Raw genomic sequence first — 25,043 nt, 5'->3', positions numbered from 1 at the left:
GCTCATTCCTGATCCTACATACATGAGTGAAGAAGCCTCTAGGTGACTCCTGTGAGTTACCCTCAGCTTCAAGTCTTCCCAGATATGGTGGGGCAGAGACATGTTATCCCTGCTGAATATCATCCAAATTTATGACCCACAGATTCCATGATTATAATGAAATATCAGTTACATGTCTCTGAATTTTGGGATGGTTTGTCAGGCAGGATTAGTATCTAGAACCAGCTGCAACTAAATGGTGCACAGAAAGTACTGTGACAAATAAAAATGATACTGCCTCCTCTCCTCCATCCTGGCAGATGCCCCATTCTGGAGATTGTCACCATCCACTGAGTGTCGGTGAGGGTTGTACCTGGGTTGCAAGTAACAAGAAACCTCCATATGATATATTGAACAACTAGGACTAGGGCTGAGTATTGTTGCTTGCTCTCTCTCTCTCTCTCTGTTTTAGACAGAGTCTCGCTCTATCACCCAAGCTGGAGTGCAGTGGCGTGATCTCAGCTCATTGTAATCTCCACCTCCTGGGTTCAAGCAAATCTCCTGCTTCAGCCTCCCAAGTAGCTGGGGTTACAGGCATCTGCCACCATGCCTGGCTAATTTTTGTATTTTTAGTAGAGATGGGGTTTCATCATGTTGGCCAGGCTGGTTTCAAACTCCAGACCTCAAGTGATCCACCTGCCTTCGGCCTCCCAAAGTGCTGGGATTACAGGCATGAGCCACCCAGCCCAGACATTGTTGCATATTTTCTTTCCCAAAACAGAGAATAGATCCCCAGATAGGAGACTGCTGGCATCGATTCCAATGCTCAAGAATGCCTTCAAGGATCAAAGAGCTTTCTATCTTTTAACCCCATATTTTTCTCATGCTAGTCTTGCCATACTAGATGGATGCTACCTCTCCAGATACCACATGCATGTTTAAAACAAAACAAAAACAAAACGAAAATAACTCTTCCAAGAAAGAAGTAAGAGATGGATGTTAGGGGCCAGTGTAATTAGCAATGCCACTGCTTGCTCTCATGGAAAACAGAAATACAAGCTTTTTCCTTCTCCTCCTGCCCCTGATCTAAATGATTGTGATCTATCTATTTCACCTTCTTCGAAACTCATCTACCTCTTTTTAGGCTTCTGCCACGTCCTTAGATCAGAGTCCTGGCAGCTCTTAGATGATTGAAATTATGGTCTCATTGCTTCTCGTCTGGACATATGGCCACAAGGCTGCCTGAGGTGTCTGCCTAGCATGCAAATCTGCCAACGCTCACCGTGTAAAATTCTCTGAGAGCTTCTGACTGCCCTCAAAACACAGCCAGACTCTGGCTCTCAGGGTTCTGCTGGCTTAGGGAGGCAGCACACACACTAGGCTTGCACACTCAGTTCTCGGTGAAAGCCCAGGGAACCTGACACCAGAGGTCTTACTACAGCCATTTGTTACCGTGTCACAGCACTGCCCAAATGTGGAGAACTAACTGGAAATTTGTCAGTCCCTCATCAAACTGTGGATTCCCTGAGACAAGGAACTATGTCATGTCCACCTGCATGGCTTCAGCACTTAGCACAGTATCTGGCACAGAGTAAATGCTCAAAAAATTTCTGCTGAATGAATGAATGGAGGATTGCACCTCTCCTTCAGGATCTGTCCATCGAACAGGAAACAGAGCCTAATAAGCATGTAACTGCAAAGGTGCAAAGTGGTGACAGATTTTAAGGGAGACCCAGTAGGGATAAGCAGAAGGGATGAGGGCTGTACAGGGCCAATAGCAAAGGCCTCAGGTGGGGGCAGCCCTTCCACTACCCACCCCCATGGCCCCCGCTGCCTCAGGAAGAGCTGTGCACATTAGAGAGGAGGGGATTCAGGTGGTGGACAGCCTTCCAGGAAACTCGTGGTCCATATGCAAAGCCAGGTGGTGGCTCTTCTAGAAGGAATGATGGGTGTTCCATTAACTGATGTGTGTGGAATGCAGGTGCAATAGGTATGACAGGACACTTCAAATATTCATTTGTGGTTTTTGTCCACTATAGATTTCCATTTCCCCCATTTCAAGCCTACAGTCAGGCCCTTAATGTTTCCTTGCCTCAAGGACTGCTACCTTAGGGAAAATTAGAAGTTACTGAAGGTCTAGCTTTTTGGAAATCAAACTTAAATCCATCTACATGAAAAAAGGGGGACAGGAGTCTGCTTCTGAGAACACCAGAAAGAAAAGGATGAAAAGGGTTTCCAGGGCTGGCCGTCAGCTGGAGCTACAGAGAATGGAAGCCATCTGCTCCAGTGGTGGGCATGGAGATGTCGGTGTCCCTGGTTTAGTGGGTTGAATAATGTCCCTGAAATATTCATGCTCACCAGGATCTTCAGAATTTGACCTTATTTGGAAATAGGGTCTTTGCAGATGTAATTGGTTAAACAAGTTGAGATGAGGTCATATAGAAAGGCATGGCAGTTTCTCTCTGAGTCTCCAGTAGGAATCAACTTTTGCAACACCTTCATTGCAGCCTCCTGAACTGTAAGAAAATATATTTCTGCTATTTCTGGCCACACAGTTCGTAGTAGTTGGTTGTGGCTATCCTAGGAAATACACGTATCTGGGCTAGCTGGACCCTATGATGAGGAAGCTTAGGAACCATGATTCTTATGGATCTCGCAGCCTAGGACAGTGGAAGGCACTGCAGAAGTAGTGAGGATTGCCAGGAGTCAGAGTTCCCTCACATCAGACCCTGCATTAGCCCTCTGGACTTCTGTATATCTTGGGGGCTTCACTAGCCCAGCAAGATAGAGATCTACGTTGATTTTAAGAACTTGACATACAAGTTAACCAGAGCTTCTGGGCCGAGTCATGCCTGCTAGTAAAGAGGAGTATTGGAAAGAAACAAGTGAGAAACATTCATTGGGACCACACCAAGGAGGGTCTTAACTGCTAGACTCAGAAATTCAGACTTACATCCCTAGGCAATGGGAAGTCACAAACGTTTTAAGGGTTTTGAGCTTGGAAATGACTTGAGGGAAGGAGAGGGGCTTCAGGAAAATTAATCTGACTGTCGTTATCAAGCGTTTTGTTGCAAGTAACAGAACCATGACTTAAAGTGGAGTAAGAAAATAATTTTATTGACTCATGAAACAGAAAGTCCAGAATAGACTTCATGTATTGTGTGATTAGGACTCTGAACCTAATGTTTTATTTGGCTTTCTTCATGGGCACAAAGATGCCTCTCAGAGCAACTGTGTTAAAAATGATCTTTTGTTCATGTCCAGTTAGAAATAAGCTATATTCAGGGCTTACTCGTAGAAACTTTTTTCCTAGGAGACTCAATATATTTATCTCTTTATCTTGGTGGTCCAAGCAGGGATTAAAGCTACTCATTCATGAGTTGATTTTTGACAAAGAGATTAGGGTAGGTAGGATGGACTGAGACTAATCAGATGGTTTAGCGTAGATTTCGGGTCTAAGACCGTCAGGAGTGGCTTAATGACAGAGATACATTCCAAGAAAAGCGTCATTAGGCAATTTCATGGTTATGCAAACCTCACAGAGTTCACTGTAATACAGCCTCAGGCAGGACCTTCAGGATGTGTTCCAGGGAAAGGCACTCACTGTTACCTTGGGGGATGGCAACTTCATGCATGTTACTGCCCTTAAAGACCTTCCTGTGGTTCAAGATATGCAGCGAAAGAGAGTGATATCGAAGACTGATGCTGTGTGGGCCTAAGCTGATGTGGGTATTTGTGTCTTAATTTTTAACATAAAAGTTTAAAACGTAAATAAATAAATAATCTGTAAATAGAAAAAAGCTTGTGAAATAAGGATATAAAGAAAATATTTTTAGGCCGGGTGCAGTGGCTCATGCTTGTAATCCTAGCACTTTGGGAGGCTGAGGCAGGTGGATCACCTGAAATCAGGAGTTCAAGACCAGCCTGGCCAACATGGCAAAACCTTGACTCTACTAAAAATACAAAACTTAGCCAGTCATGGTGGTGTGCACCTATAATCCCCACTACTTGGGAGGCTGAGGCGGGAGAATCACTTGAACCTGGGGGACGGCTCACATGATTGAGGATGGCTCATCTTGCAGTGAGCCAAGATGATGCCACTGCACTCCAGCCTGGGCGAAGGAACGAAACTCCATCACAAAAAAAAAAAGAAAGAAAATGAAAATATTTTTAGTGCAGCTGTTCAAAATGTTTTATTTTAAGCTAAGTATTATTATAAAAAAGTCAAAAAAGTTAAAGTGTATACAGTACAAAAAGTAACAATAAGCTACAGTTAATTTACTATTGAAGAAAAACATATTTTTATAAATTCATTGTAGCCCAAGTGTACAGTGTTCATAAAGTCTACAATAGTATATGGCAATGTCCTAGGCTTTCACATTCACTCACCACTCACTCACTGACTCAACCTAGAACGACTTCCAGTAACACAGGCTCCACTTATGGTAAGTGGCCTATACAGGCATACTGGTTTTATCTTTTATGCTGTTTTTCTATGGTACCTTTCGTATGTCTAGATACATTTAGATACATACCTACCATGGAGTGACGATTGCCTACAGTATTCAGTACAATAACATGCTGTACAGGTTTGCAGCCTTCGAGGAATGGGCTAAACCATATAGCCCAGGTGTGCAGTAGGTTTTACTATCTAGATTTGTATAAGTACACTATGATGCTGGCACAGGGATGAAATTGCCTAACAATGCATTCCTCAGAATGTATCCCCGTCACTAATAGACTCACAACTATGTCCATGGTGGTTTGCTTGGTTTGCTTCTTTTGTCCTTTTTTTTTTTTGTGCTTTGAAGCTCCAGCTCAAAGGGTGTTTTTTTTGAATCCTGGATTTGCTTGTAGGCAGATAATGCATCATGAACTTTCCTGTCTATTAGTGAAAACCTTTCAGTTTTGGTGCCAATGTTTTCAGACTTCTTAAGGAGCTTGTTGGAGTCTGAAAAAACTTCTGCTACACCCTTCGCTGTGAGTGTTCTTGGGAGTTCTTTTTTCCTTTCTCCTGCACTTTCTTTTCCTTTTACCTCTTCTTCAGCTATGCACTCCTGTTCCAGTTCCAAAAGCAACCCATTAGTCAATTCCTCAGGAACTCCCTCAAGGAATTACTCAATGTCATCCTCATCCATACCCAGGTTAAAGTTGTTTGCCATCTCAACCACAGCCTTCTTGATTTTTGCAACTTCCTCATCCTTGGCAAATTCTTCGAAGTTATTGATAAACCTCTTGCGTGTCATCTTCCAGGTGCCATTCCTACAGTCCTTAGCGACATACTCCAAGCCTAAACAAGGTTCTTGATGCTGTTCAGAATTTCATCAGAGTCTTCTCAGTGTCTTCCTCCACTGCAGTATGGCACTGGGCAAAAGTCCTCCCTCCTCAGGTAGTAGAACTTAAAAGTTGCTATAACTCCTTGATCCATTGTGTGGATCAAAGAGGTGGTACCTGGAGGAAGAAATATCACTTTGATATTGGGATGAAGATCATCAGTAAAAAAGAGGACATGTGCGAGCATTATCAATAATAAGTAAAATCTTGAAAGATGGATCATTCTTCCAACAGTGCTTTTCCTTTCACTGGTACAGCAATGCAGGAGAGCATCCTCGAAAAGGAGCTGCATCCGTTATGACTTCTCGCTACTCCTGTAGCCCACGGGCAGTATGTGCTTAGTGCTATGCTTGAAGGCCCTGGGGTTCTCACTGGGCCAGACCACGAAGGATTTCAACTAGTAGCCTGTACCATTTCCCCCATGCAAGACTGTTACCCTGTCCATCAAAGCCTTGAAACCTGACATTGACTTGGCTTCCTTATAGATAAAAGTCATTTCAGGCATCCCATTCCAGAATAAGGAGGTTTCATCCATATTGAAGATTTGCTCTGGCAAGTAAATTTCCTCCAGTCAGCTTATCTACAGTTTCCAAAAATTCTTCAGCTGCCTTCACATCAGCACTCACAGACTCACCACTCACTTTCACATTATATAATAAAGAATGATTCTTCAGTCGTTTAAACCACCCAAAGCTAGCAGTAAATTCAACATGCTAGTCAAATCCAGCCTTTTCTTTCAACATCACAAACTTTCTGTTTTGGCTGGGATCATCATGGGGCTGGGTGGGATACAATTGTGTGTCAGTCTAGTCTTCAATCTGGGTCATAGGAAATGTCTCTATATCTAGTATAGGCCCTTCTTAAATTGTTGATAGTCCCATTGCCTTCAATGAAGCAGATAGTTTCAACTTTTGTCACTTTGTTCTCCTTCTCCAAGATTGTAGCTATGATGGCATGCGACCTACTTGCCTGGCGAGCAATAACCATCACCAATTTTCCACCTCGGTGGTCTTTAATCACTTTTAATTTCATTTCCAGCTCAATCACTGATATGGTTTGGTTGTGTCCACACCCAAATTTCATCTTGAATTGCTAGTTCCCATAACACCCATGCATCAGGGGAAGGACAAGGTGGAGATAATTGAGTCATAGGGGCAGTTTCCTCCATCCTGTTCTCATGATAGTGAGTTCTCACGAGATCTGGTTTTATAAGGGGCTTCTCCCTTCACCAGGCACTCATTCTTTTCTCTCCTGCTGCCTTGTGAAGAAGGATGTGTTTGCTTCCCCATCGGTGGTGATTGTAAGTTTCCTGAGGCCTCCCAAGCCATGCTGAACTCTGAGTCTATTAAACCTCTTTCCTTTGTAAACTACCCAGTCTCAAGCATGTCCTTCTTAGCAGTGTGACAATGGACTAATACAATCACTCAATGTGGCTTCTCTTTGGCAACATTAGCCATGGATTCTGTATGCTTAGGGACCATGAGGAACAAAACAGCATGAGATTAAATCAAGCACAAGAGAAAATGATGCGATCAGGAAAAAATGAGACGAATAAGGCCACTGCCGGTATGACACAGAATACTGTTTTACAGTAAACTCTTGGTTTTTATAAGCAGAAGAAGGACACTCTAAAATGATTGAAAGTACAGTATAGTAAATATATAAGCCTGTAACATAGCTGTTTATTATCATTATCAAGTATTATGTACTGTGCGTACTGTGCTCGCCATACTGGCAGTGCAGTAAGTTTGTTTATACCAGCATCACCACAAACACATGAGTAATGCGATGAGTTGATGTTATGCCAGCTACACCACTAGGTGACAGGAATTTATCAGTGCCATCACAGGGGACCACCGTCATATGCGCATTCCTTTGTTGACCAAAACGTCATTATGCAATGCACAACTGTACATGTGAAAAATGTAGCTGGGTTCTGCCAAATAGTTTTGCTACCTCAAATGTCTGCCAAGATTCTTAGAGTCAGGACCATGTCTCCTACACTCCCTCTAATGCAACATCTCCTGGAGGACTGTCCTTCTGCAGAGTCATTCACGAGGTGGGCTCAGGCTGCCTGGGCAGTCCATTCAGTGTTGGATTGGTGGTTCATGACTCTGTAGATGAGGCCTGTCAGTTAGATTCCTCTCCTGGAAAAACTAAAACACCTGGTGGAACCACAGTGGGGAGTGAAGCTGAAAAGATTGTTTCCACAATTGCCAGGATGCAGAAAGGCTGGGGCCGTAAACATGCAGAAAACTTTAGAACAGACCCCAGGATTTAACAGAGAAAGCCTGTGGGCAGGGAACAGAGCAGAGAGGGGAGGGCGGGCAGTGGTGGGGCCAGGAGGGAGACAGAGACACAGAGATGGGCTCTCTCTCCTTCCAGCTTGTTTTCAGCTTCAGTCGGCACATCTCTACGTTAAAACTCTTTTTTCTAAGGAAACTTGAGTGAGTTCCTCACAGTCCCAAGAGCCCTAAGGAAAACACTGTCTAAAACACAAAACACCGTGTGCTGTGCCCAGCACCTCTGAACTCATCTCTCACAAGTGAGGCAGCCCTTTTCTTTTCTGCACAATCACCCAAATGGGATCAGAACCCATTAGGATCTTTCCACTCTGCTGTGCCAAGAAAGGGGGGTAGGGAAAGGATGAAATCAATTTCCTTAACCATCATTACTGAGAGCTTTGCTGGTGCTCCAAAAAGGTAGGAGGTGGCAGCATGCAGTAAATCAATGTCAGGGCTCCCCGGGGACCCGCTGTGCAGACACTCCCAGTAATGACTGTGACTCCTTGTTCTCTGGCAGGATGTGATGGGAGATACACTCAGGGTGACAAAGAGAAATGCATGTACACACTTCTGACATACAACCCCTGGAAGGGGTCTTAAAAGGGGGTGTTAAGAGTGCTACTTGCATGGAATGTCACAACTCAGGAAAAACAAAAGGAGAGGGAGAGGCTGTCTCTGTTACCTGGGAAGAAACATAACAGAAACAAAGTGGGGCTTTCAGAAAAGGCCTTGCCCAGGTTAACCCTTCAGAGATCGACTAAAGATGCATCTGATGTACAACCTTTTATTCAAATAAGGTGGTGATTTATGTGTGTTTCACCATAATGTCAATTAATAAAGAATTTCCATCTCACTATCGAGTCATCCAGGAGAACTTCCAAGACATGGTCCTGAAGCCTCCCTCCAACCCTGAGAATGTTGGTGGGCATTTGAGATAGCAGAACTATTTGGCAGAACCCATACAATCTACACTATTCATAACACTATTCATATATATAGTCATGCATTGGATGACATTTCGGTCAATGATGGACCACATGCATATAAGACAGTGGTCTCACAATACACTAATGTAGCTGAAAAACTCCTGTGCCTAGTGATCAGAACATCAGCTCAATGCATTACTCACGTGTTTGTGGTGATGCTTGTATAAGCAAAACTACTGCACTGCCAGTATTGCACATATAATACGTACAGTAAGAACTCAGCTAAAACAGAGCTGCTTTTGGTTCTTGGCTGCAGTGAAACAGCTGGATGACCTGGGGCTCCTTACTTGCCAAATCTGATCCTCTTTCCATAGAATCTACTAGGCTATCGTAGTGTAGTCTTACATGAGTATAGCATTTTCTATTTTTCAAATATGTTCCTATACATTATTTGATCTATACAATAAACAACACTTTTGTTATTTCATCCAAAAACTCTTTATTGGCCCAGATGATATTCCCAGCCAAAGCTAAAAGTCTGGTGCATGTTAGAAGCTCTTCCTTGCTGGAAGACGCTGCTGCTGGAAGGGACAGTAGCTGATGCAAGTAGAACTCTCTGCCCCCCTCCTCCCATGCACACAAGCAGTTTGTAGATGCAGTGAACACCTTGACCCGTGTTTCAGAAAGAGAAAAGCCCACAGGATGTGTCCAGGCAGACAAAAGGGCTCACCCCTTCTCTAGAATTCTTTCAAAAACCAAGGGCCTCAGGCAAGAGGTCTCAGAGCAGGTCCAGAATCTCCTAAAAGGCTATTCATCTTTTCCTTCCCTTTCTAGTAGTTATTTTTCTCATTCTCTCTCCTCCTCCTTTTAAAAGCTGGTTTCTCTTCTACTTTTCTCATCCCTGAATATTTCTCCTTTTCTCTCCCAAGTCCCTGAAGTCTTCCCAAACACCCTAGCTAGCCTCTAGGGCAGGTCATCTTCCTGCTATGGGCAGGGACCTGGCACTGGAGAAACCCACCATCTACACAGTTGACTTACTACATGTCAAAGACAGTTCCAAAGGTTCTATGTGTACGAATTCACTAACTGATCACAACAGCTTTATCAGGCAGACATTTCTTAGGTCGGTTCTCACAGATGAAGACACCGAGGCACAGAGCCACCTAGGCTGGGAGGTTCAGTCACTAGCCCAAGCTCACACATCCGTTAAGTGGCAGTGCAGAATTTGAACCAAGAAGTCTGGCCACGCGGGCCCTGGCCTGAATCCCTGTACTACAGCAGCCCTCTGATGAAACAAAGGCCGAGGGACTCTCCCCTTCCACTGCAAAAGGCTGATCTCTCTCCAGCTGGAGCAAGGGGCGCTGGAAGGATGCAATGACCCTAAAGCCAAACTGTGCCAACTGTACCTCTTTCCTCTAACATTCCTCCCAAAAGTTGCCGAAGAGGTAGTCTCAGTAAGCGGCTAAGAACCGTAAAACCAGATTTACATGACTTGTGTACTGCATTTAGCATCAAAGTCCTGCACTCTGCCATTTAGCAAAATAAGTCTCCACCGCCCCCGCTTCCCTGTAAAAAAGGGAGGGCTAAATAACTGCAAGCTTAATCCGCAAACCCCAAGCCCCAGCCGCAGCCTCCGCATCTAGAAGGAAAAAGCGGTGGCAGGCCGGGTCCGGGACCAGGGCCGGCCGCAGCGCCCGGCTCTGTGGCTCTGAACGAGGTTCTGGCCGCAAAAGTCCTCCAGCCCACGCTCCTCCCTTTCCCCTCCCTAAATCCCACCTCGAGTCCCGCGCCCTTAGAGGAAATGGGTGGCTCTGCCCGGTCGCCAGCAGGGGATCGGCCCCTTCTCCCCACCGTGCCCCCGACTCGAATTCTTCTGGGCACTGCCATCCTCTCGGTGCGTGCCCGTCTTCTTCCTGAAACGGACCTCAGTGGCTCCCGGCCCGCCCGGGCGCTCTTCCTTAGCCCCGCCAGCTTGAGGGCGGCGTCCGGGGAGCGGGGGGCTCCTCTCGGGGCGCCGATCAGGTCCCCGCGCAGCCGCCGCCGCCTCCGGCGTCTCCCAGGCTCGGCCTCTGCCGAGCCCGCTGCGGTCCACGTGGCTTGGCAGAGCTAAATTCGGCTTGCAGGAAGCCCGGAGCTAAGGGAAAGCCGAGCCGAGTGGGGGTGGGCGGGGCCGAACGGAGGCGCAGGGTCGGGAGGGGCGGGCACTGGGCGGAGGAAGGGGAGGGCCGCGCGCAGGGGAGGCGCTGGCTGAGCTCTGGAGCGCCCTGGCTCCCGGCCCCGGCCGGCCTGGGAAGGCGGCCCCTCTTTGGTCGCCCCGCCTTTCACTCCCGTTACACTCGGGGGAAGGTGTTCCTGAGCCCTCTCCCACCCTCACCCCGCCTCCTCGCTTCCCCGGCTCCAGCCTCCGCCGGCGGAACCCACTATGCCAGACAGTTTCGACACTTTGCAAAGACAAAGAGCCCTAGACCGGAGGGAGGAGGAGGAGGAGGAAGAAGAGCGGAGAGAAAAGGAAGAGAGGATGTGAGCTGGGAAGGGGGCGAGTGTCTGGGACACCCACACCCCTTTATTCTCCCCCGAACCCCCTCATGCCCAAATCCCGGAAACTCCAGCCTGTCTCCAGCCGTGGTGAGTGCGCGCGTGGAGGCGAACCCTGCTCGGGGTGCGCGGGGGCTGCGTCCGCCGGAGTTGGGGCTCGGGCAGTTTCCTGTGGATTTTCGGAGTGGAGGGTTGATTGTCTGGACCCGGGAACTGAAGGGATGGGGAGGGGACTAGGAGGGTGTGACTGCGGAGCTGGGACTGAAGACCCTAGGATTCGTAGTGAGACTCCTTCCTTAGCTGCGGCGACCACCCGGGGTTTGGGAGAGGAAGAAGGTCGGGGTGGAGATTCGGGCTTAGGGGTCTGGCCGACACTGGAGGAACTGCCTGGAGCTCTGCGGGGAACCTACGCCAAGTCCCGGGCAGCGATTCCCGAAAGCAACCCCAGTGACATTGCACCCGGCACCGGGCTGGAATCTCCCCCGCTGGGGCCGCCCGTGGGAGGAGATCTCGCTGGGTGGCCGGGCTCAGGCGCTCTCGAGCGGATTTGGGGTCACAGGCTGGGACACCGCGGAGGCCGCCAGTGTTCTGGAGGAGCGGCCGTGGGACAGTATCTGGATCGAGTCCCCCAATCCGCTGCGAGCAGGCGAAGACCTGGGAGGTGGGTAGCGCCCCGGGGACGCCTTCAGCGCACGCTGCTCCGGATCTAGGGGTGAAGTTGGCACCCGGAACAAGAGAGCTGAACGCGGCGTGGCGGACAGTGGGGGACGCGGGTGGGCCAAGGGGAGCACGGCCCGAGTAGTGTTAGTGGCAAACTCGAAACTCCGAATCCGCCCCAACCCCGTGAGGCGCCGCAGCTCCCGAGAAATAATCTGACAAAAGTTAGCAACTTGCCTGGGTCTGTCGTGTATGTGACCTGCGTGGGGGCAGGGCCACCCACCCCTTCTGGGAGCGCACGGGGACGGACAGCGGTGACACTGGGGCGAGGCGCCCTGGTCAGGGTACAGTTAGTTTGAAATGGGGACAGTGGCGCAACTTTCCGCTCCTCCTTTCTCTGCGCGAGTGTTTAAGCGTGACCTTGCGGGAGGAAGAGCGGCTGAACTTGAGATGGGGGTTGAGCTTGCGCCCCGGCTTGGCACAGAGACTCCGGAGCGCGCCTTAGCCTGGCCTTGCAGCCAGGTCTCCCAGGAAGCGTGTGGGTATCGTCTGGCTCTGCTCGTCGTCTGGAGCCCTGACTCGCTCCTCCCTCCTACGCGAGGGTCCTCGCCGGCCGTACCACGCGCGGGGCTCGGTGGTGCGTTCGGCGAGGGGACACGTGCGCGCCCAGAAGCGCGCTAGGGGGTGGGGGTTGGGCAGGTCACTGCGTCCCGTGGGCCGGGCGAGTCCCGCAGAGGGAGACAGCCGTGACCCTGGGGGCAGTGACTGGCTCGCCGTGTCCCTGCATCAGGCATTCGCCCAGCTTTCTCGTGATTGTTTCCGGACACCCCTGGCCTCTCCCGACTTCTCCCCTTCGCGGGTCCCCAAGTCCCGCAAGTTGGCGACGAGCTGGTTCTCCAGGGAGACAGCGAGCGCCCACCCCCGCTCTGCGGCTGGGTGTGTGTGGTGAGAGGAAGAGATAGGGGGAGGAGGCGAGGCCGACTCGCCAACGAGGAAAACGGGGTGAGAGGGGAGCCTGGATTTCCAGTAGTCGCCAGGGCGCCTGGCACGTCGTAGGTGCTAACGCTGTGTTCATTGACAAGGCCCCAAGGTGGAAGGTGCTGGCAGGGGCCGGGACGCCCCCTTCTTCCCTTCCAGTCTCTAAAATGGAGTTCAAATGTATCTGTCAAGCCCTTTGGGCTTCTAGACGTGCCTGGAGCACCTACTACGTGCGGAGCTCAACTTGCCTATTCCTAGAAGCTGCGGGCGGAGCCTCCTGGTTTCTTTACCGGGCGCTGCCGAAGCGCCCGGAGGCTTCGAAAAGGCAAGGTGCACTGCCCCCTGCCGGCTGCTATGGAAACTGCCGCTTGTCTCTGCGGTGGGGAAGGGGCGCCCAGTGCTGGAGTTCCTCACAGTGCCTTCCCGCACCTCCCCTTCCTGCCCCAAACATTAGGACCCCTGCCGGCTGTTTTCTGAAATCCCACGGTTGGCCGAAATGACTGACCAGAGTTTACCACTCCGTGCCCCCCCGCCTCTGCAAATGTCTGGGTACAGCGTGGGGTCTCTTCTAGTCTCCCGTCTCTCTTACTTTGGTCGCCAGACTTAACCTCTCGGCATCTCAGTTTCCATATCTGCAAAATGAGGCCAATAATACATTCTCCAAAATACGTTCTGCAGAATAGACAGCGTGTGGCTATAATACATGTAATTAAGTGAATGTGTGTATATATAGGTAGTTCATACTCTATATGTGTGTATGTGTATACCTTGACTTCAGGTCTAGGGGGAAAAAAGTTCCATCGTACACTTTTTGCTAAATAAAGAATGAATAGAGGGCTCCTTCTCCTGCCTTTTCAAAATCCCACAAACCGTGAAATTTGCTTTCACTGCATTTTTCTGGGCCAGCATTTGCTGTTTGGGGTCCGATTGGGCAAGGCCAGGGCCTGGGCTTGAGCAGGGCCTTTGTCGCCTACCTCCCTGGCTGGGAGGCCACAGCACCCCACCCAGGGTGAGAGAGAAAAACAGGAAGTGTTGCTAGAAGTGATGGCAGAGGGTTTCTTAAGGGGTATGGAGGGAGTCTATTCCTCCAAGCTCTGCAGCAGCAGGCGGAAACTGCCTTCTGAACAGCCTTCCTGATGACTGTGGACAGGGCTGTGCTGCCCCACTTCCCTGGTGGCACTCAGAATTGGCTGTCACTGATCTGGAAGCCCTTCTTATGGGGATGAAGTCGTCTGTGAGCGTGACAGGAAGGAGTCCTTCTAGGTCCTGGGTCTTTGGGGGTGAGGTAGATCTGTCTCCGCTCACAACCAAGCAGCCCCTAAGCCAGAACACCACCCAAAGGCAGGCAGCTGACATTGCCCAAGGAGGAGCCCTCTCCCATGTGTGACTCTGAGCCTTCTGATCAGTTAACCTTACTTGAGTCAGTTCCTGTGTAGAAGGTTGCTGACTCAAAGGGTTTATATTTGGGTAGAGCTTTGGCCAGGGATCTAAACATTAACCCTCACTCTAGGCCCCTCCCACATCACAAAAAGCAACCAGGAAAGCAAAAAATAGAATCCACCAGTCATCTTGTAAAAGCTTTCCAGTGAGTTCTGCATGCCTGTGTGCACACACTCCACAGGCCGATGGAAGAGCTGGCCCGGTCACAAAGAATTCTAGAATAAGACTTACATGCAGCTTTGTTCAGCTGTGTAGCCTGTGTGGAAACTTCAGCATCCCTGCTGGCACACCTGAGGAGCTGAGAGCTCTCTTCTGCTCTGATTTGGTCACAGGAGCCCAGACTGGGGCCCCGTGAGAGCCTGCATTTGAGTTCCAGTGGCAGCGCTGAGTTACTTTGCAACTCGGGTCTGGGTCTTAGTTTCACTCTCAAAATGAGAGGCTTGGCTGGGCACACTGGCTCATGCCTGTAATCCGAGCACTTTGAGAGGCAGAGGTGGATGGATCGTTTGAGGTCAGAAGTTTGAGACCAGCTGGCCAACATGATGAAACCCTGCCTCTACTAAAAATACAAAAATTAGCCAGGCATAGTGGTGGGTGCCTGTAGTCCCAACTACTCAGGAGGCTGAGGCAGGAGACTCGTTTGAACGCGGGAGGTGGAGATTGCAGTGAGCCGAACTCGTGCCATGGCACTCCAGCCTGGGCAACAGAGAGAGACTCTGTCTCAAAAAAAAAAAAAAAAAAAAAAGAGGCTTTAGAGTTCTACTGCCCGTCACTGTGGGTCCATTAAAAGCTTCTCTTTGTGAAGACAGCCACCACCTCATTTATGTTTGCTTCAGCCAGCATCACCCTCAAAACCCTCCTGGTATCACAGACAGCCCTGGCTTAGGGCAGCTGGACTGTCTACTACCCCATGCCAAGGGCATCTCCCCTCTCAAAGAATGGCCAGGACCATTCAGAGCCCACACTCCCTTGGCAAAGTCATTTTCTAGCAGTTCTCAACACTAGATTTTTGAAAGGAGTCTCAGAAGTTTCAGACTCTGAGGTCTGAAAACTGACAGAGCCAGGGTGCCATTTGTGGGGGCTCCCAAATGGTGCATATTGCAGAAAGAACCCCAGTAATCTCACCAGGGCCTGTTTTGCTTCCCATCTACAAGCTGAACATGACCTTAGACATCGCTTTGGTCAACCCTTTCGCTTTAATGCAAAAATATCGAGGTTCAGAGGGGAAGTCAATGAACTATAAAATCTGGGGTTTTATTGTTTATTTGGTCTTGTTATTGGTGGTGGTTGGGTTGTTTTGATTTCAGTTGAGCCAACATTTACTGGGAACTTATTACCTTCCAGGAGCACCATGCAAAATGCTAAGATACAGAGAGGAAAGAATACTCGGTCCTTGTTCCTTGCTGTCCCAGAGGTCACAGTGCCCTGGGGAGGGGCACAAGGACATACCCAGTCAGGCTGCATGTAGAAATACACAGGTGCTAAGCAAAATGGGAACGGAGAAGGGAAAAGGTCCCTCCACCTTAAGGGGCCCGCAGAAAGGTGTTCTAGAGATGGATGAGTCAGACTGTAAAAGAGCAAAGGTATCTTCTTGAATACATTCAATATCAAAGTGTCGTGTACCCTGTGTGTGCAAAATAATAATAATAAAGTAAAATAAATAACAAATTGGCTGTAATCCTGTTCCACATGGTTCTGAAGAGGTAAGGGAATTGGGAATTTTAGAGGTTCAATGCTTTGGCCTCTTTTCCCTCCGTAGGTCCTGATCTCTGGTTTGTGTGGGAGGAATTGTTGCCTCACAGCCAGGCTGCAAGTTTCTACACCATGAGAGCCTCCAAGCGTTGGAATGCCCGTGTATAAAACAGAGTGGCTGCTTTGCATTTGCCTTTAAAAAAAAATAAAATAGAACTTAGTGCTTTATTTATTTATTTTTTTTTTTTTTTTTTTTTTTTTTGTTGAGACGGAGTCTCGCTCTGTCGCCCAGGCTGGAGTGCAGTGGCCAGATCTCAGCTCACTGCAAGCTCCGCCTCCCGGGTTTACGCCATTCTCTCGCCTCAGCCTCCCGAGTAGCTGGGACTACAGGCGCCCGCCATCTCGCCCGGCTAATTTTTTGTATTTTTTTAGTAGAGACGGGGTTTCACCGTGTTAGCCAGGATGGTCTCGATCTCCTGACCTCGTGATCCGCCCATCTCGGCCTCCCAAAGTGCTGGGATTACAGGCTTGAGCCACCGCGCCCGGCCTAGTGCTTTATTTTTAATGCCCGTCCATATACTTTATCTCAGATTTTCATAGCTGATTTGGGAGGGTGGGTTTAAATCGCATGGCAGGTGGCAGGTAGGAGAAAGCGCCCAGGTTTTCAAGGGGGTGCTATTAGCCAGGCTGGCTGGGTGAGCTGGAGCAAGTCCCTGCATTTCTGTGAGCCAGGTTTGAGGTGCATGTGGGTGATCGCCCCCTGCAATGCAGGGGATGCAGGGGACGCCAGGAAGATTAAGGGAGAGGATTCTTGTGGGAGAGTTGTGTATGCAGGAGTCCCAGAGCCTCCCTGACTCCAGTTGCATTAAGTCTGTTTATAAGAGAAAGTGATCGCATGGAGCACTCCTCAGGACAGAGCCTGCGGGAAATGGAGGAGTTGACTGAAGGCAGGAAGTTTTGGAAAACTCCTGGAAAAGCACTTTTGAAGTATGAGGAGGCTGATTTGAAGGTAAGATGGTTTGTGAATGATCCGCCTGGAAGCAGCAAGGCCTAATGACTGTGTTGGGGCAGCATGCTTCTCTCATTCCTATAGGTTATATCAAACTTCTGGCTTCTTTGTCCCTCGGGCAGGACACAGAATTACTCGTTAGACAGAACCCTGGCCTAAGCCACCCAAAGCACTGTTACCGGGAGCAGGGACACACGAGGGAGGTGGGGGGTAGCATAAGGTGGTTGAGGTGCCCAGCATCATGAAGCCTGGCCACCTAGCGGGAGCTCTTCCTGTGTGGCCTGGCTGGCCAGCAGGGATGAGACTTGTGTCAAAGTTCAAGGCACCTGCAGTGAACGCTATTGTGGTTCGCACCTGGGACAACTGTGAGAGAGGGCCCTGGAGCTGAGGTGTTTTCCACAGAGTCAGGGGAATCCCTGCAGGGAAACTGCTGGCCAAGGGCACAGAACTCCTGGGCCCTGGCCCTGTCCCATCTGCTCCGGGCTGGGGACCTTGGGCACATTGTTTAACCTCTTTGACCCTTCGTTTCCTCAGCTGGGAGATGGTAGTATAAATTCCCACTCTCTCTATTACAGGAGAGTTAGGAGGACCCCACAAAATGAAGCACAGGAACCTGCCTTGTTGATAAGAATTTTAGCAGCATCTACTTTTTATAGTTTCATGTATACCCAGTAGTGCCAAATATTGAGCATCTTATCATTCTGGAGTTCAGCAGGAAGCATTGAATGGAGGGTCTGAATAAAGGTGTGCCTGCAGAGATGGTGCCCTGGTTCAGAGAAGTCAGCAAGGGATGCTGTAGCACCTGGGCCCAGTTACCAGCCCCAGGAGAAGTGGCATGGCAGGGAATGGGCTAGGGGAACCGGGAGAGCATCGCAGTAGTTGCCAGAAGCCTCTGGAAGAGAGAGACCACAAGCCCCCTCCTCAACTTGGCAGGACAGGAGCCAGGCGGACTAACCCTGCAACCTTGCTCTCCTCTGGCCTGCCCTGTGCAATTCTGTGGCACCAAGATCTGAACCCACCCAATGGCCAAAGGCAGGGAGCTCCTTGATGGAGCCCCCCAGGTCAGGACAAGGTGGAGGTGGATTAGGAGCAGGCCTGGAGGGCAGATTGAGTAGACACACACACACACACACAAACACACACACACACGCACACAGAGCTGTCATCTCATTTGAATCTGCAACAGCCGGGGGTGGAGAGGGGGTGGTCACGAGATTACCAGTTGGCACTTAGGATGCCCAGGAACTGGAGGGTAACCCCCTTGCCTAAGGTCACACAGCTGGTGGGAGCCCACATTTTAACCCATTGTGTCTTATCAGCCCTAGTAAAGTAAGAACATCCATTGTAAGACGTTGTGAAGACCTTTAAATTGTTATCAGTAGCATCTTAATGAGAAGCAGAATAGTTTAAGTGTTAAGGTTTGCCTGGGTTTCAATCAGAGGTTTATTACTTCATGATGGAATTACTGACCTTTTCTATGTCTCAGCTTCCTCTTCTGTCATAAGGGCACACTTTGTACAGTTGATGTGAAAACTAAACAGGTTTATTCAGTAAAGGTCTCTCAACAAATGTTAGTTTTGATTCCTGAGAAGGTCAAGATTTAGACAGGGTGGTGCGGGGGTGAGTGATACTGCAACATGGCCTTTTAACCTATTCAGCATTCAAATAATATGATTTGAATATTTGTAGGTTAAAAGTTTCTTTCTTCCAATTCTGATGATGTTTGGATCATTTCTTCTGTGTGTGAGTGTGTGTGTATGTGTGTGTATTTTCTCTTTAAAACACATGAAAGTGCCAAAGGACAGAATGACAAGAAATTTAAAGACCTAAATTGCCTTTATTATGATTCTAGAATTGAGCAACACTTTGTTCCACAAAACAGAATAAGTTTTCCAGTGAGCTGAGCAGAGGAGGTTGGCTTTATAAACAGGACTGAAGAAACCAGAAGCAACAAAGTGTGTATTCATTACATTTAGAGAGAACACTGGAAAAATAACTGATTAGTTAACATCCGGTTACTTTAGGCTGCAGAAGGATTAAAGCTGAGGGAACTTCATGATCATACCAGTTGACAGTTTAATCCCGCCTATTTGGGAAATTGTCTCCTGATTTCTCAGGAAGTGAGATGACAACTTAGTTTTGTCGATGGCTGTTGTAAAACCTCGGTTCTTGTCTCCTTAGTTTAAAAGAAATTAAACGAGACACACGGCAAAGGAGATGCAGCATGGAGCGGTCTATTGCAAAAGCGGCAGGGTATTCTGAAAGTGACGTGCAGAACAGACAGTATGCTCTGATTGAGAATTCGGGGTGAGATGTTCGTGAGGACGGGCCAGGATTGACTTACTGGGGAGACTCCCTTGATGAGAGCCTTACACGGTTATTCACAAGGAGGCGGGAAGAGGCACTACTAGTACGCATGTTCTGGGTGGTCCTCGGGGTGCACGTGTGCGGCAGCCGTACACGCTTGCTCGTATGTCACATGTCTCATTAACATCTGAAATCTCCAACCAGGGGTGTGTTTTTTGCTATTATAATGAGCAAAGATTCAGTCTGAGGACAGGTAAAATCAAAATGTGCATCCTCTTACGGGGGAAATTCCTTACTGGAGCTAGCTTGGCTTGAATAAACTGGGCTACACCGTGAATACTGTGGCTTCTCGTGTTGACCCTGAGGTTGCCGTGCCATGGTTGCCACATCTCGAGGACATGGTTCCCTTTTTGACTACCTATCCCCCCTCAGTTTGGGTTTAGGGACTTGGAACTTTAGCGTGGGTAACTCCATTTTGATTTTCAGTGTGCCCTGTTGGGGCCTAGTGCAGAAACTTAATCCAAAACAATGGCCTTCTGTAATTTTTATTAAAGAAAGCCTATCTAATCATGTATGATTCTATAGCCCTTAAGGGAGTATAAAATATGACTTAAAAATTACTTGCAATAATTCAGAAAGGTTGAGAAGAAAAGAACATTAGCTCCAAAGTATTTGGCAGAATTAAAAAGAGGGTTACAAATGACTTTTGGAAAGTACACACTGGAGTGTGCAAATAAAGTACTTTCTCTGAATTTCATTAGCTACGTTAAAAAAAGAAAAGATCAAACCCAATAGATAGCACTGTCATAGATTTTGCTACATTAAAAAAAAAATCCATTTGAATCCACAGTGAACTAAAACACCAGAGTAGCTAAAAAGTCCCTTCATGCATATTTACTTAGCAGAGAGCTCTTGAGAAAAACCCAACCAGTAAACCCCAACCAAAGCAAACCCAGCTACTTTCTCTAGCTGAGAGGGTAGAATGTCTCCAAAATAGTGTCTCAAGCTCAAAAAGCCTAAAACAATTCCACATAAAAAACAAAAATCTATCTAATTGGGCATTTACCTTTTTGGAAATAAAAGGCCCGGTGGGGGAAAAAAAAAAGAAAAAAAAAAAAAAGGAAAAAAAACCTTTTGTTAGATCCTTAGAAGACTAGACTGGAGCCCAAAATAAATCCCCTGAATTTGGCCAAGTATTAAACGACTCTATTCTCCTTCCCTGCCTTTAATGCACTGGAGCCCTAACAAGGGCAAAGAACTCCCAGTGGTCAAGAGCTCAAACACCTGAACCAACCCAGCGAGCTTCACAGACACCAGCATCTACAGCCCTGACCCGAGTTGGCCCTCAGTTCAGCTCTTCTGAGGGTCTTCCTGATTTTGCAGATAAAGATGTGGATTCAGGCCAGGCCCGGTGGCTCATGCCTGTAATCCCAGCCCTTCGGGAGGCCGAGGTGACCAGATCACGAGATCAAGAGATCAAGACCACCCCGGCCAATGTGGTGAAACCCCGTCTCTACTAAAAGTACAAAAATTAGCTGGGCATGGTGGCGTGTGCCTGTAGTCCCAGATACTTGGAAGGCTGAGGTAGGAGAATCACTTGAACCCCAGAGGCGGAGGTTGCAGTGAGCCGAGATCCTGCCACTGCACTCCAACCTGGTGACAGAATGAGACTCTGTCTCAAAAAAAAAAAAAAAAAAAAGATGTGGATTCAGAGGGGAGAAGTGACTTACTGGTGAATGTCACATGGGGTCCTGCCTCCAGATCTGTGTGTCTGAAATTATCATTTATACTTGGTGGGTCTTTCTTTCTTTTTTTTTTTTTATTTTTGGAGATAGGGTCTCGCTCTGTTGCCCAAGCTGGAGTGCAGCATGTGATCTTGGCTCACTGCAACTTCCGCCTGCTGAGCTCCCACCTCAGCCTCCTGAGTAGCTGGGACTACAGGTATATGCCAGTGTGGATCACTCTTGGTGAAGGAATAAGCCCAGATCTTCACCAACCTTGCAGTTCTATCACACTCGTCCTTAGTTTATGCCTTTAGAGTCTCCATCAATCACCCTTCCCACTCTGAACTGTAGAGGGGTACACAGCGCAGTGAGGTGACTTGATCAACATCTACTCGAGTGTCTGGGAAATGGCAGATCTAGGCCTCCAGCCCTGGTAGAGCTACCTGGCTTCATTCCCGGCACCCCAGTACCTTACAGCCTCCACCTCACCCCTGTGCTCCCTCCTTGACTGAGCGTGAGGACAGTGACAAATACAACAACATAAATCTAAGTCTCTACATCCTCATTAGATCCTAGAGTCAGCTGATGGAGCCCAAATTATCATCACAACAACATAACATAACACAACCACCACAACCACCATTTACAGTTCATGTGAAATAGGAGTGAACCGGCACCAGAAGCTCATTTGGCCAAGAACCAGCTTTAGCATTAGGAAGTCAGAGAGCTCAGTTGCTACCTGTGAGACAGGGAAGGCAGTGGAGGGTTCTGATGGTGAGACCCAGGTACGGGTGTCTCAGTGGAACCTCCAGAAAGCTCAATGAATTCACAGCACTCAGAGACATGTAGTTGGGTGGTTTGCCCATTATGTAGTTATTGTGCATGTAAATCCTGTTCTTGCAGAGGTGGAAATCAGCTTCTAAGGAGATGGAATCAAAGTCAAGCAACAGAGGCCAGAGGGGAGGAAAATCCTGCAGACAGTTTGGTGACAGGGGATCTTGCTTGCGTATTTTTTGGGGCAAACTGATTAACTGGCAGCAAGCAAAAAGATGGCTCTGGGCAAACCTTGAGTAAGGCTTCACAAAAAAATAATTTCAATTGATTGTATTTTCTAGAAAACGTTAAGAGTTTATGCATTGTACATGACAGGCTGTCTGGGTGCTGTCTGCCCTCCGCCTGGGCTGGGCTGGATTGCCTACTTTACTTCATTAGAGTTTCTCACTCGTTTAATATGGGAGCCAAGTCTTTACAGTGACTCTCTGTAAAGTATATGTTTCCACTTTTTCCCTGATCCCAGTTTATAGGTGTGGAAACCAAGGTTTAGAGAGGTTAAGTCACTTAACAGAGGTCACTTAGCTAGAACGTGGCAGAACCAGGATTTCTTTCTGAAGCCTGAGACCTCAGGCACCATGCAGTGTAATTCCCAGGTCATCCTATATCCCTGGCTCAGTGGGGACCCTGGAAGGGAAGGGCAGCTTCTCTAAGGTTCAGATAGGAAACTGGTCACACCAGCTGCCTGGCCCGTAGCCCAGCCCCTGAGATGTGCTGTGACCATGTGTGTCCTCTGGTGATCATGAACCTATGCCCTGTAATATGCTTTTGGGCAGGAGTTTCTGACTTTTCTCCACCTAGTGCTTTCCAGGTCTCACACCAGCAGCTTCATTCTCCCAAAGGCTGAGGCTCTGAGTCTTCTCCCTGATTCACCATCACTGGGGTGGGTCCGTGGGTTTATTTAGCCTGTTATAGACTGGCTTTTTTTTTCCTGTAAGCTGCTAAATTCGTCATAATTTATTGCACAGCAATAGATAATACACATGAAATGCAAATATTTTTTTCTGTTATAAGTTGTCATGCTGATGGGAGTGATGGTCTTTCAGTGTGTTTTTTTTTTTTTTGAATAAAACTGACATCTAGTAATTGTACATATTTGCAGGGTACATAGTGAGTTTCCATACATGCAATGTAGAGTGATCAAATCAAGGTAATTTGCATATCCATCACCTCACACATTCATCATTTGTGTTGGGAACGTTCAAAATCCTCTGTTCTAGCTACTTGAAAATATATTATAAATTCTTGTTAATGTAGCCACCCTGCAGTGCCACAGAACACTAGAAGCTATTCCTCCTATCTGTACTTCTGTATCCTTTTAACTGCTCCATGTCTGTCCTTGCATGGCTGCTTGCAAGAACTCATCTTTGTGGCTTGCTGGTATAGAGTGAATTCCAAGAGCCCCAAGGTGCCTGGGGATTGAGGGAGGCAGTGAGCCACTTTGAGCCTGCTGGGGGGTTGGAGAAAGGACTGAGCAGGAAGGCTGAGCGTAAAGTTTGCAATCAGGCATGTAAACTTAGCCAGCTCCTTAGCTAGATGGGAGCCTCTTGGAGGCAGCCTGCTTCACGTAAAAGGAAGGGTCAGCGTCGCTGTTGCAGCCTTGGAAAATTCCCTTTTAATAACATCTTCACAATGGAGAGAAAGGTTTGTTGTCATTCTTCTTACTTGAAAACGCTGTTAATCCTACCACCTGGTGGAGAGTTTGATGAATAAAGACCGTTGCTCAGGAAACATATTAGCTGCCACGAACAGGAATGCCTTTGTGAGGTGTATTACTGGTTGTTTCTAAAGCATAATCTTACATTTTAAAATTCAGTCTTTTGGCAAAAAAAGAAAATTAAAATGAAAGGGAGAGATTAGGCAGACAGTACCATTGTTCTTTCTTTCACCGCCCGATAGAAGCTTCAAATGGAAAACACACCTTTCAGAATGCGTTGAAGAGTTGGTTCCAACCTAAGGCCTGCTGCTATTTTTCTGTTTCTCCCTGCGACCTGGAACAAACTGAGCTCAGCAAACATGATCCTTGGACCACAGTGAGTCTTCACTGAATGACATCGATAGGTCCTTGGAAATCGTGCGTTTAAGGGAAACAACATCAAAAACCTGATTTCACCGTAGGGTAATTGATATAAACCAGAGTTCAGTTTCTCTGGTGTATTTCTGTTCATAAAAACATCACCAGACTTCTAAATGAAGGCCCCAAACAGCATCGCAGGTAGCCACAGCCTGTCCCAGTGGCTTAGGACGTGCACACTCACACACACACAAAACCACACTCTCTCGCCCTGGGACCATATAAACACATCAGTTCACCTGATGTGCACAGCTTTTTTGGGGTGTGGGAAACCGGAGTACCTGGAGAAGACCTACAAGGACAAGGGGAAAACTTGCAAACTCCACATACACAGTGGTCCTGGCCAGGAATCCATCTTCTTCTCATCAATGTTATAATGAAATGATGTTGAATGAAATGGCATTATTGGAAGACCTGCGGTATAGGATTTTATACATTAAACTGATATTTATGCAATGTCAGAAATCCAAATAAGGAGAAAAAAAATACTGGCTGTGGAGACAGTTTTGAATATCAGAATATTTCTGCATTGTCAGGAACCTGCCCCAGATGGAGTAAAGGAGGTTTTCTCTTTTTCTCTGAGCCATGGTGTCATTAACTTTAGTCACCATTATTTGTGGGAGGGCGGGGGTATGGTATGTTGTTTGAATAATTAGTTACAGAGGTTGCACACTTTAATAGTGTCAAAGAATTATAAAATCTTAGCATTTGCAAAGAGCCTTAGCAGTGACCTTGTTCAACCTTCTTCCATCTACTGAGTCATTCATTGATTCCTTGATTTACTCAATAAATGTATTAGCTCTGCCACTGCCTAACTGCATGTCCTTCAGCAAGTTGCTGAACCTCCCTGTACTTCCTTTTCCTCATCCATAAAATCTGGATAATAATAGTACCTACCTCCCAGGAGGTAGTAAGTAAACATTCAATGAGTTAACACTTGGACCGTGCTCGGAAGAGTCCTTGTTAAAGATATGCTGTGGGCAACGTATCATCATCATCAATTACATTCTTGTTCCACCTCCCTCGAGCAGCGGTTTTCCTCACTGAGACTCTGCCTCGTGGTTATCCTGTACCTGCTTGATCACTCCCTGTGGTAGGGAGCTCTCTGCCTCACACAGTGGCTTTTTGACATCTGGGCAGCTTTGTGATTTAGAAGGCTCTTTCTCATTCAAAGCTTCCAACCAAAGAGAGCTTCCTAGAGCAGGTGGCAGAGTGGTGCTCTCAGGAGCTATCTGAATTTAAGGATGGGAAAGTTGGGCTCTGAAGCTAGGG

General features: G+C 47.8%; 1 protein-coding gene across 2 annotated transcripts in view; it reads left to right on the top strand.

The window, feature by feature from the left end:
• Positions 1 to 10,185: 10,185 nt before the first annotated feature.
• ST3GAL1 (ST3 beta-galactoside alpha-2,3-sialyltransferase 1) overlaps positions 10,186 to 25,043 on the top strand; it is a 117,201-nt gene continuing 102,343 nt past the window's right edge. The window contains exon 1 of one of the 2 annotated variants that reach the window (XM_033202965.1): positions 10,186 to 11,149. The gene's annotated coding sequence lies outside the window, so the exon portion shown is untranslated. Of the gene's footprint in view, positions 11,150 to 21,288; positions 21,300 to 25,043 lie in introns of those variants that run through there. The other variant, XM_033202970.1, reaches the window with a different exon arrangement.

Source organism: Trachypithecus francoisi, unplaced genomic scaffold, assembly GCF_009764315.1.
Source record: "Trachypithecus francoisi isolate TF-2019V2 unplaced genomic scaffold, Tfra_2.0 Lachesis_group7, whole genome shotgun sequence".
NCBI lineage: Eukaryota > Metazoa > Chordata > Mammalia > Primates > Cercopithecidae > Trachypithecus > Trachypithecus francoisi.
Note: the sequence above shows the minus strand (reverse complement) of the source record. Positions and strands in the feature narration are given on the sequence as shown.